We start from the raw sequence: 15,000 nt of genomic DNA, 5'->3' as shown, positions 1-15,000 counted from the left end.
TTCATTATCAGCAAGACTAGTTCAGCTTTTGACAGAGATCACTAATATACAAAGTTCCTAGGAAACACAGGACTACTGCCTAATTGAATCAAAAGACAAGCATTATAAATGGCTTAACTTTTCTTAAAAATATTAATTCTAGTTGGTGTATGATAGGCAGCACCAGCATCCTGATTCAACATCCTGAGATTTTAATCATGCATCTCTTTTTACATTGCTGGATGAGAAGCAGAATTGACACCAAATAATGGGGTTGAAGAACTACTTGCTGCTAAACTGGAAAGCTCCTTTCCTGACTGCCTACAGTAAAACAGCCCATTAAGAGTTGCTTCTTTGATTAAAAACAAGTAAGTAATTTCAACTACGGTAAAGTGACATGTTTTAACTTGACGTTTTGTTAAGGATGAGTACCCTGTGAAGCTCATAAAAGAGTGAAGAGATTCAGTGGAACATTAAGATTTACTATATATACTCAATGCCACTGTCACTCATGTGCAAAACATGTCAACCCGGAAATATCTGACTCAACAGCCCTAAGGTTATTTAAAACAGAAAGTGAGATTTTTACATGTTTCACTTTGATGCCATGAGAGCAGCTGCATTAAGTTCTCTCAGTGGTTTTCTAAACCCAAATAAAATGCTTGCTCTCTGTTTTAAGAGTTACTGTGCAAATGTGTGCCACCCACCTACTCTGCAATAGCTTACATTTCACCATTTTCAGAAAAGAAAAACATTGCAGAGAAGGAAATGATAATATAAAAACAACCTGGCACGTGAAATGAGGAAAAGCATTGTAGACTATCTGGCAAGACAAAGCACACAAACATTATTTTGTGAAAATTAATAGCATTTGAAATTATACTCCCGTCCCAGTACTCTCCCCTAGCCCCGTGCCCAAATTGAAGGTATTTTATCTAATTCTCTGTTAAGAGGTTGCTAAAAGTGGTAAGACACAGCTGTGTTGACATTGAACTTCTTGAACACAAAATACCAACGTCATATGGACACACTTTACAGATGCTTCGTTACAAGCAGCACCAGTCACTTGATTTGAAATGCCTAACTCAGCTGTAAAACAAGCTGTTAATCTTCCCCTCTTAAAGTCATCTACACTGTTCTGGAAACACACCAACACCTTATTATGTTTATTCTAAACTTATCTGCATTTTGATTGGAATTTGACAGTGACCAGTGATTCAACTCAATTGTGCCGCTGACATTGCTGAGAACAGGCCCCAGTTACCCATCATTGCAACCCCTTTTTATTCCCACAGAAATCTGTAACACGATGATCTTCAATTTAAAACAAATTAACTACCTGTTCTGTTGAAAAATGTTGGTACAATGTTGGTATCTGACATGCCTGGAGAATTTCAGTTTTGAATAGTCTTATTTTCATTAGATTCTCCATCCATTCCCAACACAGAACACAAAAACACTGAAGACTTCACATAATTCTGCACATAATTCTGCACTCAGCCGAGTGATTCTTTTTTATTGCAGATGTCAATCTTTGCTTTGATAAACCCTGTTTCAAAAAACTGTATTACTGTACTACTTTTCTTCGGTCTTCTGCTGCATCATCTGCACTGTAATCTCACTTTGAAAGACCACAAGCGTACATCCTACTCCTGATCTGCCATTCTAAATTTGTGCTGGAAACAGAAGCATTAGCTTCATTAACTTGCAAAAGCCAATGACCAAATTTAGTACTTTCATCATTACTTCAATAATTATAGCAACCTCTGAGATTTTATCCTAAGACAGTTACTTTGTAGACCACAGCTGTCTAATGCAATGCTCACGTCTGCCTCATGTTTTGAGTAGTCTCATGACAGTCAGCGGCATCTATCATACATAAAACTTACTGCAAAGCTTTAGCAACACTATGTTTCCAACAGAGCTGACCAGCAGCCATAGTTTATTTCAGTTAGGAGGTAGGGACCATGTCTCTTGTAACGGTATGATAATAAGCCAACTCAAAAGCCTATAGCACAATACCGCTAGCCTTTGGAAAATCTTTACTTTGTTTTTTTAAATACCCTTAACTCTGTATTTTTGTATGCTCCAGAGGCCAAGATTGTCTACCTTTCTAGATATCATTTTCTATATCTACTCTTACGGTAGCAGAAGAAAAATATCCTGAATTCCAATCGAGACAATATAACAGATAAGATAATGTAGAAAGCAAAAAAAAAAACAAAACAAAAGCAAATGAACAACAACAAAAAAAAAAAAACCCAAAAAAACAAAACAAAACAAAACAAAACCAAAAAAGAACAAAAACTTAATGATAATTAATAAGATAATTAACATCATGAAAACAGGGACAGTTTTGCAATTATTTTCTGTCTCAGAGCAGAAATGGTTTAACAATGAAGAGTATTCATAATTCAAAATGAGAGTATTTATCCTTTGATCAATGAATTACATTGTTAAAAACATATAGAGAAGCTGTGTACATTAAGTACCTGAGAAGATTCAAGATAAAATCACAAAAATCCATTTAGAGTAGGTAAATTAAGATACAAGTATTTTTAAGATAAAAATATTAAGAACTCAGTTATTTTAAGGATAGTAGAGGTAGAAACAAGAGAAATACTTTTAGTATTTCTAGTATGATTTTCTGTATGTATGTCCAGATTATGTGCTAGGGTGGTTACACAGATATATTATTCATATGCTTGGTTCATTAAAAAATTATTTATGGGATTCTCTATTATTTTAATGAGGATTTTTTTTTTTTTTTTTTTTTTTTTTTTTTTTTGCAGGGAGGCTGAGGTGCATTATGAGCTTAATTCAAAGAGGGATGACAGAAAGGTTTACAGGATGCATAAAAAGCAAGTAGACGAGATTTAGACTGGCACACAATGTGTGATAAAAATCAAATATGGAACATAATGGGACATATGGAAACATATCTTTTCTGCAAGGAAGGATGAATCACAAGTTCACAGCTGGAATTTATGTGGATTCCTATTTAGAGAAGCATCTGTAGCCACTGTTTAGCTACATTCCCACATCAACAACAAAATGGTGCCACAGAAGAGAACACATGCATCAAGCTCCAGCTGGTATCTGCGCCCACCACTCCTTTCTTTCCCCTGAAGCCACATTTACTCAGCTTTCTTTTTACAGTTTGTGGGTGTATAAACATGCATATGTAAGTTAGTGGATAGAATCAAAACCCCACACCTGACCACTTCTGAATTTTAGAAGGGATGGGGATGCGGCATGGAAGGGAGAGGCTCAGGAAATAATAAGAAAAAAAAATTAATAAACATTTAGATCATTCTCATGCCTATGACTTTCCTTCATGCACTTTATGTATTACCATACTTCATGTACTTTACATACTAGAAAAGTTTTATTTGATCTCAGTATTATTAAAAAAAAGCCTTTAAAACTGTAAATTGATAAATCATAGAAAACATTATTTTCATAGGTCTATTTTGGGAAAACCAAATTTCAATTTTGCAATTACAAAACTGCATATGCACTGTATATGCAGAAACATTTTCATACCCAACTCTTAGCTTCCCAACATTACTAAAAAGCAAAAGAAGGATAGCACAAAAATAAAATTTAATATCTAAGCAACTTTCATGCAAAATATGCTTAAGTAGAGTTAGCTTTCGCTTGGGAACTGTAATGTTGTTTTACTTTTTAATATTATTGGACTTTCTGATCACTTAATTTCATTACCTTCTGAGAGATATCATTAATGAAAATTAAGATTAATGAAAAACACACTTTTGTGCAAAACTAAAATTGCATTTCAAAGTTAAAAAAAATGCCTGCAACTATCTCACCTGAGTCACTGTTGTCACTGTGTTGTTGGTATTTTTTAACAGCTAACATACAACACAGTTTCTCTTAAATATATAATTAAAATTTTGAAAAACTTAGATTTTAGAGGCCATATGTCTACAAATTTTACATTATTTGTAACTAAAGCTCTAACATCATAAACCCTTCCTGAAATTTTGCTTTTCCAATTATTTCTTCACTTTATATGTACTCTTGCTCTGCTCCATCACAAAATGAGCAAAGTAAGAATTATCTCTTCCTAAGCAGAACGTAGGAAAAGCCCCCAGACCAGTTTTATGATCAGAGATCACGCTTTTATTGATTTCAGTGAGTACTGGCCTATGCACTTGAAATTAAAATTTTCTAGTGTTGTAAATCATTGTTTTTCCACAGGAATCTTTTCTATGAGTGGACTATTTTGAGATACCTTGTTTTTGACCTATATATATGCTGACATACATATAGATAGATATATCTGTATACCTATAGGCTGATTTCCTCTAACAGCACTTGACAATGGAAAAAAAAAAAAATTGAAATTCTCTTAAATCAACTGTCAGGTAAGTTTGATGTTTGTCAGGAAGTTCATTAGCCATTTTTAATGTTTTTTATGTCCTTATCCTGCTCTAAAACCTACCTTTTACATCTCTCCTTAGACAATCAGACTCCAAAGACACTAATGAAGCTAGCCTCATTAACCAGAAAATATACTAATATGTATTTTCCTGAGTTTTTACAGAAAAGAAAACTTAAACTGCCATCTTGCAATGTGTGCAATGTCAAAACTGGAGAGGCAGCATCTTCCTTGCAACAAAAATTCACTTGTTATAAGAGTTTCTACATTTATCAAGTTCTTGTACATATTTTTTATTTGCTAAGTACAAACTTAATATTACGATTCATTCAACTGATTGTATTTTTTTAAAATATTCAAGGGATCACAACACCTTCAAAATTCTACCTTAAAATGTGAAAAAAAATAAGAATCCAACAGTCAACACACAATTCTAAATGCATTTAAATGCTTCCATTGTCTCTCTTATTTATACCTGTAGAGAAAATCCAGTATCTCAGTAGCTTTTCAAGGGACATTTTGGGGGATTTTGCAAAATAGTGCAATAATACTCTGTTTTAATTTTTAGTCTCTCACATTTAAATTGATTTATTTTGTACTCTGAAGAGAATATAAAAATAGAACTGAAGTGGGAAGAAAAGGGAAATTATAAATGACACACAACAAGCATTATATAAGCAAATATACTTTTCTCTAGATAAGGCAGTGTCTACTATTCAGCTATCACTATTCTAACTAATATTTTTTTAAAAGCAGAAGAACGATGGAAAACGTACTAAGTAAAATCTATGGCAATGAGATCTCCTATCACACAGACAGATGGTATACCTTTCTTTCTGTACAGGAACAAAAACATGTTGGAGAATTTAGGGACTTGGTTTCTAGCAGAATGAAGATTAAAATCTATTTTTCTCAAAACTATCTGATCACTGTTTCTTATGCCCTTTCTCTCCCCTTTCTGAACTGAAGTTTAGTGTTGCATTGGCAATTACTGGTGGATAGGAGAATCTGTTAAACAGAGTAACTGACTGGGTAAGGTGCACTTCTTGCAGTGTGCTCCATTTGCATGAAGCCAATGTTTTGGTATGCTGTCTGCTGCTGTAGCCAGTTTTCTCCCTGCTTTCAATGAAGCTGCGCATACACTTTTTTTAATGCAAATTATGGCTTTGGAGAGGTCATGCCTCAACACCATTGAATTAATAAGTAGTCAATCTGTGATATAAAGAACATATTTATAATCATTAATCACCTTTCAGATTATTATATTGTTTGCAGATCATAATAAAAACCACTGAACATCAGACATTTCTCTGTGGCTTTCTGCATAAAGATACAAGAGGGGTAATGAATAAAGCTCTTTTTGGGGAAGCCTGTGTAGAGAGCACGTCTTTTGCTATCTTTAAGGACACCAGCAACTAAAGAGAGAGCTGTTTCATAAAACTGTTTGTATACAGTTACACTTGAGGGATATGGTAATTTAGAAAACGGATTTTTGTTTAATGCTTTGAATGTTAAGAAAAAAGAAAAGAAACTGAAAAATCTCTCTAAATAAATCACACTATTTAATCTTGAACAAGAAATTGAATCCTTGCAATTTGTACTACAAATGATAAAGTTCTTGAATAGCTATTAGTTTTTCTTGATTTAGAAACTGTAAAACAGAAGATGTTTTTCCTTTCTGTACCTGACTTCCACAACCTCATCTTCTATGCATTCTAATTTAAAAGCAAAACTAATATTAGATAAAGCAACACATAATTTGACAGCCTACCAGTTAAATTCTGACAGGGTCAATAAAATGAGAGCTTGCAGGAGTCCCAGATGAGGAACACTTTCATGAATGCCTCCATTCTGTAAACTCTCTGTATATCCTGCCTGCAAATGACAGTCATATGCCACCAGCTGCAGGAGGCATTCCAGCAATGTCAACTGCTGTGGGGCATTAAAGCAGGGTAGATGAGTTGGTACTTCTTTATACTTCACCCTGGCTAGAGCGATGGCCGTCACGCTTAACTCATTAAAGGGTTATTTTTCTAAAGACTATGATGTTTATTTAGAAATGTAAGAAAATATATAATTAAAGTCTTGCTAATGGACCTCCTCGTTTTAATAGTAGCTTTATTATAAAAAGCCAGCTGGAAGTAATTATTTTTTTCCTTACATACTCTTCATTAGCTTCTACCTCCCTTCTCCCTAAGATATCTATTTCAGACATTCTTATCAAACTGCTCAGAGAACAAACAGCCACTGAAAGTTATGACAGAAACTGTGAAAGCTCCAATATCCACTACTCAGAAATGCAGTTGGTACCAATTCTAAGACTGTATGACTGTGAAAGCTATTTTACAGGTTGTCATAAAATTTAAGTTCTAGACCATAACTGTAAGTAAAAACTGATTATTTTTTGTCTACTAATTCTGTTGGAAAAAAAAAAAAAAAAAAAAAAGAAGTGTTTAGTCTTATTAGGAATTTTATTCCCTCATTTTTCTTGATTTTTATTATTTTGTCAGATGAACCCAAAGATCATACTTGAGATATTGTAATACAAATACACTGAGAACTGTTTTTTAAATTATAGTAATATCTTGGTTAAGAAACTGTACAACGCAGAGATCAAATTGAGATGCTTTTCAGCACCTTTCATGTGGTAAGCCAAAGCATCACACATTCTTATCATACTCTTGCATACAGGCACACTGAAATACAAAACACCGAAGTCTTTGCATGTCAGCACCTACATTCAGTCATCCTTGGAAAGGATGCTTCTCTTCTCCGCCCCTCATCTCTTCCTATGGTCCCTTATCATCAAGACTGCTTTTATTATTCAATTACTACCAAGAAAAAGTTTTTTTTGTTTTTTGTTTTTTAAAACTAGTTCTCATATATATATATATAAAAAGAGCAAGAGAAACAGCAAGGAAAGAAAAATGAGGAAATGCATAAATAAATAAAGGATATCAATAATGATCTATCATAAAATGACATTTTGCTGTTGTACTTCCGCAGAAGCTGTAACATCTCACAAGACATCCCTCTGAAAGCAGCAATAAAACTGCAGTACAGTACAAAGTGTCTTGTACTCTGTGCAGGCAAGTGACAATGAATATACAAAAAGGAAATGAATCTGCATTAAAAGATCTGACAATAAATCTTCAGAATTGTATGGTTTTTGATATTTTTTTTTAACTGGGAAAACAACTTTGGAAAGCCAATTTTTTTATGTAAATGTGAATTCTTCCCAGAATTCTACCCTAATGATGAAAATACTTCCTCTCTGACTGTGGTGCTACTTAAGCTACTGAAAAGTTGGCAGTTTCGTTTAGCAAGGACTCTTGTAAATATTCCTCCTCTAATTCAATTTCATGTTACTTTAGACTTTCTAAATTTCAGAGGCAAACTACAAGCAACCATAATTTTGCTTGGCTTCTGAGTTAATCCATGAGCTTCCAGTAATTTATACATAAAATCATGCACGTCCTATATTGCCTAAAAGCTGAGACACTAGAGACCTTTACAGAGAATCCATTTCAATTTCTCTGATAGAACAGTAAGGCAGGTTTAGAATTCTTTAAGGAAGTGCAATGTCAAACTTTTTTTTTTTTTTTTTTTTTTTTTTTATATATGATGTTCATCTCCTTGGAGCCTAAATAATAGAAAAGATTAAAACACACAAGAGCAACTTTCCTTACAGCTGTAGAATCTTGTCTTGCAAAATACCTGTACATTTAGTTTCATAAAAGTTACACGCATACAGAAGGCTTACAGAATTGAGCTCCCAGTTACAGCTCACTCTGAAGGCTAATGCACTACTATCTGTAATTCTGTACCTGAACTATATGCTGTCCTTGATGCATGACAGGGCCTCCAATGACATGAATGGAAAATATACACTTGGATCACAGAGAGGATATGAGCTTTTATATTCTGCTTTCCTCTCACTGGCACACTCCAAATGTTGAATTGTTCATCTCAAAAGAACTACATTGTATGACATTTTCATTCAACCTGTTCAAAGCCAGAAGTATTCCATTGTATGGAATCTTTAGGAAATACACCACAGAGATCATGGAGCAAATACATGTATGCAGGGAGCCAGGCAGCCTATTTTCTTCTCCGGAATTCTGGTTAAATAAAGTTTAAAAAGAACAACCACAACACAAAATGTGTTCATCAGTTGTGTCTCACTGATCCCTTTTCAAAATTATTGAGAAAAATTAGAGCAATTAAAGCTTTTTTCAGCACCAGTCACGGAATGTATCACAAAAAACAGAGGCATTTACTACACCTCTCAAATTCTTCTATGAGTGGCATATTCCAATATTCACAGACTGCAGTGCTAAACTCCACTGAGATATTTGTGTTGTTGTCCATTTCCAGATAAACATCATCTCAAACATCACAGTAAGTTTACCTGCCAGTGACAGTACATTTCAGCTTTAATGACAACACCAGAACAATTTTTCTCAGTTTCCATAAAGCTTCCTACAGCATCACTTATTATTCACTTTCTAAGAAACGCTCGCTGGCTTCTGCGTTGCGCACTGGAAGGAATAGCAGGCTCGTAATCGTGTCATTTTCTCTTCTGAACTCCAGTGCTCTGTAAGTGGCAGATGACGCTCTCGTCTTTCCTTTGCACAAGTGCACAGATACGCATCATCGGTAGAGGATGGGGATGCAATGGCTTCCCGAGAGAGTCAGAATGGCATCAATGGTACATTGTTGGCAAGTTCACACTGATCAAAGCAATTCTGAGATGACTCCCCAGCCCCCCTCCCTCCCGCCCCCCCCTCACAAAGAGATGGCCTCTCTAAGACAAAATGTCTATGACAAAACAACTGCCGTACAACTCGCACTGTTTTCTCTGTCAGCGACGGAAAATCATTGAGAGAACCGTTGTCAAATATTTCAGCAAGGGAAAGGAGGCATTAGGGCATTACTATAATGAGTGGGGTGAGCAGCAACAAAGCAACAGATGCTTATCCACAGTCTGACATACAGTCTCCTGTTTTGGATAGCTGTTAGACAGACTGATGTTTAGCTAAAGTATGCATTTTGCATCACTTAAAAACTGTAAATAAGCAAACAGTCCATCATTAAATAAAACTGCTTTTTAAGATTATCCCCGTCCGTTAACTGTATATAACCCTTAACTATAGTTAATCTAGATGCTGAAATTTTGTGACTGTATTCCCTAAATTATAGGAAAAAGCTGTATTAGTGCTTCTCTTTCTGAACTAAAAAATTAAGAGTCGGCAATAATGTAGCTTTCTTTTTCCCTCTCCCATATTTCAGCCTCCTCTTTTTGGAGGCAGTATCACTTATCCCCTCCTGGGTATACTAGGAACCCCAAGTTTGCAAATTCTCAACTGCAAAGAACCGTCAGTCTACAAGGCAAATCCTTTTACACATGCACAAGCACAATTGTTTCACAAGAATAACTGAGCAAAGAAAGCTGGACACAGCATACACTTTGTGCACTTCTAGTAAAAAGTAAAAGCTATTTAAAGCTTTTGTTTCTGATTGTACTTTATGACAGTAGTTCTGTATCAGTGAACAGAGTGTTCCTCTGCAATCAGTGCAGTGTCACAACGACCTGGCAAATCTAAATGCTTTCACTATCACTACAGTCCCTGCAATCTTGCCTCAGCTGTGACCCATTCACTTTTGCCCCAACTTCACTAAGATGCCTTACTCAGCATCTAATTAGCTAGGGAAGATTTGCCTTGGCTCTTAACCCTGACATAAGAGCAAGAGACTCTGCCGCTGTTATATACCAAATCTGTTCTGTCACTACATTAATCAAATCCACATAAAACTATACATGAAAAAGTAACTACTAAAATACAAAGTAAAAAAAAAGTAGAACACAGAAAAACTATACATTTAAAAACATCAAGCATTGGTGCTTATTGCACAATATATTTGTGTGTGTGCTTTAATATAAGCTTCAAAGCTTCACTCAGACTTTACAGTTTTGTGCATGCACATCTCAAAGTTAAGCAAAGATCTCACAGTGTTTTTAGCACATCATCAGCTGAGAGACAAAACAGCACAAAGATGTTTGAACACTGTATGTGTATAATGTGCAAGAGACGGAAGCTGGAAATATTTTGCTGTGTCTTAGTTCTTCAGGAAATAATGAATACAGTGAAAGAAGGTTTGAGAGGAATTCTTTTCCTTTTAACCATGTACCATACATACAGCCATGTCGATACTTCTGCATGTTCTTGTGTGTCTAGCTCCATATGCCACAGAAAACATCCCGTGCTTTTGTCATGTACAGTAATTTCTAATGCCTCCCTTCTGAGGCACATCAGAAGCACCACAAAATTCTCGATGCAAATACTATTCATTTGCTAAGGGGAAATGAACTATTACACCACTAAACTACGCTTTGCCAAAATACCCACCAAAATTAAAGCAGATACCTGAAATAAGCCTTTGTAACCTGATTAAGCATCTGAATTTGTACTTGCACATCAACTTATTCATGAACAACAACAAAAAATACTGGGGTCAGCTTATCTTTAAAATGGTGTGATGAGAAATATACATATTGAATACACAGATTATGTTTGTTGATGATCACTGACAAAGGCGATTGCTAACTACTGTTACTGCTACTAACTAAACGACAAAATGTGTTTTACCAGCATTAAACTTCCTCCCCAAATGTTCACAATAAATCAATGTATGGTGTTGTAGCCTGCTGTTCTGTTACGTTTGTTCTCTTTTTGCATGTACACCTATATAAAAAGAATACTTATATGCTACAGTAAAGCATTTAATTACATAATAAATGGCAAAATTACATATGATCTTTATAACCATCAACCCAGGAAATTTAAGAAGCTTTCCCCTTCAATCCGTTAGACATTACACTACACTCCTGTCTTTAAATACAGGTTGAATAAACATTTTATGTGCTTACGTCTACACCAACGTTAGGATCTATCAGATTGTAGAACACAGGCACAGCTCAAAACAGGCAGTGCACACCGCATGCAAGGTAATATTTCCAGCAGCATTAATGCATACTACACCAATTATAAGTATTATTTCATTTTCACTGGAATAAGCATGCATTTGTGCAAGAAAAAGAAGTTGAATTTACTGTACCATATCTCTCATGAACAGACGCGTCTATATTAATATACATCATTGATTTAATTTTTAGTTTTCTTGGTTTCCCCCTCACCTATCTAGAAGTGATTTCTCTGGTGATAACTAACACATCATGCTAATGAGAGAATCTAATGTACAATAGAGAAATGTCACTACTAATAATATTTGCATGAAGTTAAATAAAGCAACTGTAAGAGAATGTCAGACAGTTGTTCTTTAATAAGATACAGTTACACAATGAAATTATGTTGTTAATTTTGTTACATCATTGAGTGAATCCTAAATTACTATATAATGACGCACAGATCCATTTATAATTCTGATATACTGCTTTTTCACTCTCACATTGAAAAAAAAAAAAAAGGCTTCTGGAAAGGCTATCACCTTTTTATTTGAAATGGATTAAGCATATTTCTTTCTCAGCAAAAAGGTACGCGGCTCTGGAATTCTGTGTCACTGTGGGTTTCTCCTATGGTCGCATTTCTGAGATCACTTAGAAAGTATTTTAGAACATTACAGCCCTTAAGATAACTGGGAGAAGAAAGACAGCATTGCTTATTCTGACAAATGCACAAACCATTTATGAAAGCAGAAAATTATAAAAGCCTGTCTTTTTTAATCAATCACATCCAGGCCTTCTTTTCTGTCATTAGCAGCTCCTTGCCAGAACCAGTATAGGCTGTGTGTGCCCTGGACTTAACCAGATGAGCATGGAAGAGAAGCCGAGGGTTTCTGCTCATTCTCGACCTGTCACTGATCAAAGTGACCCAAAGAAGCACTCCTTTTTAAAAGTTAAGATTTATGCCCTCTGAGGTTATCAGACATTCTTCTGTATACAGAATGGGATGACCTCTTCCAAGCGCACCGCACTCTTTTATATTGAAAAAAGGTGCATAGGCAAAACAATGCAGTCAAGTGGCCACGTCATAAACTCCTGACAGGTAATTTAGGAGACTATTGCTCTTCTCCTATCACTCCACCAAAAGCTACATTTGCTCTGGAATGTGGAGATGCCATTTTCCTGCGCTCCTGTTCTCTCAAGAATTTAAAAATAAATATTCTCATACTTGCTATTAATGTCTCAGCCCTATACAATAAATCCTAAAATTTCTAACAAATATACGTTTCCCTGCAACGATGAAGTAGATTCCTTTCATTCTGAGAAGAGACATTTGTTCCTATAGTCTGCAGAGAGCTGTGCAGTGTGAGTTAAAGGGGAGTGATCGCAAGGTTTTGTTTTGTTCTGAATCTGTTTTCTTGCCATGGTCCAGTCTTTGTACTAAAAAAACTGCCTGATATTATATTACAACTACAGGGAAAACTGATGGAGCTCAGAGTCTGTTTGCTTCTAAGAAAACATGGAGAAAGTCAGCATTACACTTCGAACTTTGAAGAAGAAATGTCTGTAGCATTACTATGTATGGCTGGAAAAGTTTCATTAAGCAGTTGTTTCAAACCATGCCAAACTTCGCCTGCAAGTTACGTTCATTTAATAACATCATGCTATTTGTAATCACGAAAACAATTATTCTTAAAGAATAGGAAAAAAATTAAAAATACTTACATTTCCAGAAGATGGATCGAATATAATTATCAAACAAATAGAGGAAAATAGGTAACAGAAATCAATAGTCAAAATTTCAGTGATTTAGAAAGAACGATTGGCACTTAGACACAAATTTGCAGCTACACTTGCACACAGTCTGTGCTTGTAGCCTGCACGAGATAATACGCTGTAAAAGCATTAACCAGAAATATAAGACAAAATATTATCTGTAAAGAGGAGATAAATGCATATAGCAAAAGAACTTACCCTCCTCTTAAGAGCATGATGAAAGCATATTTGGACTGAGTATGTTTAGCACATAAACATACAAAATATGACAAGGAGATTAACACAGAACCCAAACGCGTTAAGAACGGACTTTTAAGAAATAAACCTGCTCAAAATCACCACCTTTGCAGTGCTACTGTACGTACTGCAACGGAAGGATACACACTGATACAGCACCTACCACACGTTTAGTCATTTAGCACGTTACTTCTCCCCTTTCCTACAGAACACAGCATGGCCATGCACGTTCAGCATTGTACAAAATTCAGAAAGCGTACTAGGATTAGCACATTTAAAACATTATTTTTCAAAAAAGAGAACAAAGCCCAAACAGCCTGGCTTACGTGCATGAATGTTTGGTTTGATCTAATGAGCTGGTTGTCCTAAATTATCTGACCCCCCCCACGCACACACATAGTGATGTTCTTTATTTAGTTTTGTTTCCTTTCTTTGTCATGTCGAACATTTCCTAACATTCCAGAGACAACAGAGGCTAAATCTGTTGAAAAAGGTCTAATAATAAACTGGCAGTCTAATGCTATCTGTGTGGTTCAATCGTCATTTATCAATTGATCGTTATCTGGATCTAGTTGTGTTAACTCTTTTGTGGCTGAAATGGAAAGAACCTTTTCTCCACCCCAAAAATTTAATCTCACTTCTTAATAAAAGAATACAGCAAGCAATCTGAATAACTGCTTTCCACTCTGTTGCTCAACACCCATACAACCAGATATGCTGTGTATCACAGACACACACAGCTGACAAGCCCTGCGAGCGCTGCAGTAGCAGTTCGCACTTCTTAGTGCCAAGAAGCTTTTTTTTGAAATGTGCATCTCTACCAGGAATGAACTTTTTTTTACTTTCAAGAATGAGAAAGAGAACGGCGTTGCTTATTTGCCTTATGCTGATGACATTCTATACCAGCGTACTGTATCAGCAGTAATCAGGGTCCCTCTACAGGATATATCAAAATATTTCCTATTCAAATGCCTTTATCCTATCCTGAGCTATACAGCTTAAACTGAGTTCCACAGACAACTGCTATTGGTTATTAACTATCTGCTTGGAGTCTTTCTTGGCCTTAAAGTTTTCTAATTTTTTTTCTTTTTTTTTTTAAATTAAATTACTGTTTTACAGCCAGTACTCAGACATGCTTTGTCATTGCAAACTACAAAAGCCCAATTACTTTCTCTCTCCTCACATGGTGGAACGCCTCTCAGGTAAATGAGTTCATTCATCTGATGTCCAACATTAAATAAAAGTCTAATTCAAATACACAAATCATTTAGCAGCTCTTCTTTCGGCTAAAACAATATTTCATTTATTATCAGTCAGTGTCAGACCATAATCGGAAACTACTTTTCAGAAAGGCAAAGTGTCCCCTGGTAAGGAGTCACCCTGCTAAACCCTCCAGGTTGAACTTCCCCCTTCTGCCTGAGCCCCGGCCAAACTGAAAGTTTCTCCCTTGCCGTTTTTTTGTGTTCCCCCCCCCTCCCCCCTTTTTCTTTTTTTCCCCCTTTTCTTTTCTTCACCCAGAAGAGCCAAGCCAAGCAATTGTGCAAGATTAGCTGTAACACACAGGGCGCGTATCACCAAGTGCATGGTACAGAGACACTGGCTCCTGTGATTAATTATCAGTTATTACTGGCCTTGCAGT

The 15,000-nt window shown here is 35.6% G+C and overlaps 1 protein-coding gene across 5 annotated transcripts in view; it reads right to left on the bottom strand.

The window, feature by feature from the left end:
* BNC2 (basonuclin zinc finger protein 2) overlaps positions 1 to 15,000 on the bottom strand; it is a 341,707-nt gene that overhangs the window by 220,722 nt on the left and 105,985 nt on the right. The window lies entirely within an intron of this gene.

Source organism: Phasianus colchicus, chromosome Z (genome assembly GCF_987193195.1).
Source record: "Phasianus colchicus chromosome Z, bPhaCol1.hap1.1, whole genome shotgun sequence".
NCBI lineage: Eukaryota > Metazoa > Chordata > Aves > Galliformes > Phasianidae > Phasianus > Phasianus colchicus.
Note: the sequence above shows the minus strand (reverse complement) of the source record. Positions and strands in the feature narration are given on the sequence as shown.